This window comes from Grammomys surdaster, unplaced genomic scaffold, assembly GCF_004785775.1.
Source record: "Grammomys surdaster isolate TR1022 unplaced genomic scaffold, NIH_TR_1.0 126248, whole genome shotgun sequence".
NCBI classification, from domain to species: domain Eukaryota; kingdom Metazoa; phylum Chordata; class Mammalia; order Rodentia; family Muridae; genus Grammomys; species Grammomys surdaster.
The window spans coordinates 1,033,614-1,036,678 of record NW_021621048.1 but is presented as its reverse complement, the minus strand read 5'-3'; the positions used below and the strand labels follow the sequence as shown (position 1 = coordinate 1,036,678).

The 3,065-nt window shown below is 41.6% G+C and overlaps 1 pseudogene; it reads right to left on the bottom strand.

Moving 5' to 3' along the window:
* Positions 1 to 1,516: 1,516 nt before the first annotated feature.
* On the bottom strand, positions 1,517 to 2,510 carry LOC114613605 (annotated as a pseudogene).
* Between the last annotated feature and the right edge of the window lie 555 nt (positions 2,511 to 3,065).

The following is a 3,065-nucleotide window of genomic DNA, read 5'->3' as shown; positions in this document are numbered from 1 at the left end:
AGGCTTCCTGGAACTTTGAGTTCAGCTTAGACCTTGGCTTTAGGGGGCCTGAGGGAGAAGGGCAGGTAGTCCTGTAATTGAATGCCTCCAAGTTGTTTAGAGAGCTTCAGGGCTGCAGGCTGTTGGGAGTCATTATCCATGTCGAGTTGCACTTTCTGGTGATTCAGCTGCTTTAAAGTTATCCCTTGCCTCCTGTGAGTACCCCTCCCCATACTCCTGAGAATGTGTGTAATGTCTGTGTGCGCACACGAATGTAGGGGCTACAGGCCAAGCCTGTCTATTCTGTCCTTAGGTGCAGTCCACTGGCTTTTGTTTTGTTAGTTTGTTTTTATTTTGTTTGTTTGTTTGTTTGTTTGTTTATTGAGACAAAATTTCTCTGGCCTGTAACTCATCAAATATCTAGGCTGGCTGATTAGTAAACTCCAATAATACACTTGTTCCCATCTCCTCAATTCTGGAATTGCAAGCATGCACCATTATGCCTGGCTTCTTTTTTTTTTCTTTTCCCTTTTCTTTTTTCTGTTTTCTCTTTTCTCTTTTCTTTTCTTCTTTAATATGGATACTGAGGTTCAAACTTAGGTCCTCACAATTATAACACTACAATCTTACTGATCAAATTCCCAGACCATCAGTTGAATATTTTGCAAGAACCCTTCTTGGAAACCTACTAAAGATAAGATATACCTGTGAAGCTAATGTAAAACAATAGCTAACATTCATAAATACAGAAGATACAAAATGAGGAAATAAAAGGATTAAACTCAAATATCTGTTGGAATTATGGCCCTAATTCAGAATATGTAACAATATCCAAAACAGCAAAATCAAAAATAGTTACTCACATGTCTAGAACACAAAGGGATTTCATGAAACATCGTCATTCAAATTAAATTAGTTCAGTAGAAGGCATGCTTAGAAATGTTTATAATAGCACTACTCATTCAACTGAAACTAAAACCAAACCAAACGTCCTTAAATAGTAGAATAAATAAATTACAATGTATTTGAATGATGGAATGAAATACAGTAATGACTGTACACAGCTTTTAAGTAACAATGTCATTAATGGAATAATAAGAGAAAGAAATGAGACACAAAAGATTGCATATTATTCTATTTTATAAAGATCAAAAGCTGCAAAGAGTTGGTTTAAGTATTAGAGGTCAAGATCGAGAGAAGTTCAAAAAAAAAATGACTCAATGGTGGGGTTTTAAGTATTTGTTGTGTTCCATGATCTGAGCATACAGGATACACTTCAAAATGTCACTGAAATTAAATTACTAAAAGGAATTATCAGAACACCTGTTCAGTGATAGCAGATACGCATGTGAGAGTGAATTTCCACACAGGCCAATAAAGGGCAACAGATAGCCTGAAGCTAGGAGTTCTGGAGGTTGTGAGCAACCCAACACTAGATCTGAGATCTAAACTATGTTCCTCTGAAAGAATAGGAAACACTGAGGGTAGGGTGATGTTGAGAATGTCAGTGTACTCCACTGCTCCTAGGGAATGGGACTCAGGAGCTCTTGGTAGAGCAGGTCCATTTTGTCTTCACCACCACAGGCTTCTGGCTTCCCAGGGTGGAACTGGCCCTGCTGGTGGCTGCTAATTACAAATCAAGGTGAGACTTGTTCTTGCAGATCAGATGCCTGATGCTGCTGAGTGCTGCCCATCCAGTCATGTTGATAGTGGGCCTCACATAAGAAGTGGCTGGGTTTAGCTAACTGGATCTGCATTTCATAACCACTTACCATGAGCCCTTTTCTGTCAGCTATGGGCTCCACTCCCACCGTGAAACTGCCTGTTCTGGTCAGTCAACAGGGTCTCCAGCACAGGAGTGAGGATGCACGCTTCCAATTCCCAGTGTCCTTCACTGTATCCCACTTACTGGAGCCCAACGCTGAGGCACCAGTTTGTAACTGCCCGAGCTGCCCCACATTCAGGGGCCACTTTGTAACAGCCCATTCTGCTGGTCCGTGGGTCAGGGTCTAGCAAGAGAGAGTGGGGGCGAGAGACACGAAGAATGGAGACAAGACAGAGTCTGATCAAGTCTCGTTTATTGAAAGGAAATCCTGGGTATTTATACCCTTTACCACATGCCTTGCCCTTGTGGACAAGCACAGCTGAAGGCACTATGTCATGTGCCTTGCAGCGTGGATATCACGTGCACCTAGCTAGCAGTGAAAAGACCACATGCACCTACCTGCTGGCGACACTAAACAGCAAAACAAGATATGTGAGAAAAACAAGATGTTTATCAGAGTGTGCTCAGCTGTTGCAAGCTGTTGAAAACAAGTCTCTTGTCAGGGTATATGACTGGAGATGGCTGTAAAGATAATAGCCGCTTTCAGCTAGGAGTCAGCTCCCAACACACCGTATGGCAGTGAATCAGCCCCTTGTAGTGGAAAGAGTTTCAGGCCTTCAGAAAACTGAGCTTGATGCTGTATGTCTGCTTATTCCTCTTGATTCAAAAACTGAAGCTTGACTATCCATTGGAGATGTGCAGGCATGGTGGCAACTCCCCACCCTGTGGTGGCTGGAAAGATCTGGGAAATACTCTTAACCACTGAGCAAACCACTTCAGTCTTCTGCATATATTTTTAGCAGAAAAAAATAAGACAAGAATTGATAAAATTTGGATACATGGTATATGTTATAATTTTAACTCGGAAAAAAATCTCGGGTTAAAGGATAAAATGTCTCTGTCTTTTTTTTAAAGAATTATTTATTTATTTTACATATGTGAGTACACTGTTGCCGTCTTCAGACACATCAGAAGAGGGCATCAGATCCCATTGCAGATGGTTGCGAGCCACCATGTGGTTTCTGGCAATTGAACTCAGGACCTCTAGAAGAGCAGTCAGTGCTCTTAACCGCTGAACCATCTCTCCAACCCCTAAAGTCTCTCTTTATCTATTGAATCTGTTACTGGAAAGGTTCATACTCAGATATAATTCATTCTTACGGCTCCTGGTTCCTCCCCTGTTTAGCTCCTTCCCATACCTGACAACACTCCTACTAATTTCTCTCCACGTTTATGCCTTTTACGTTTTCTGGCCCACTGA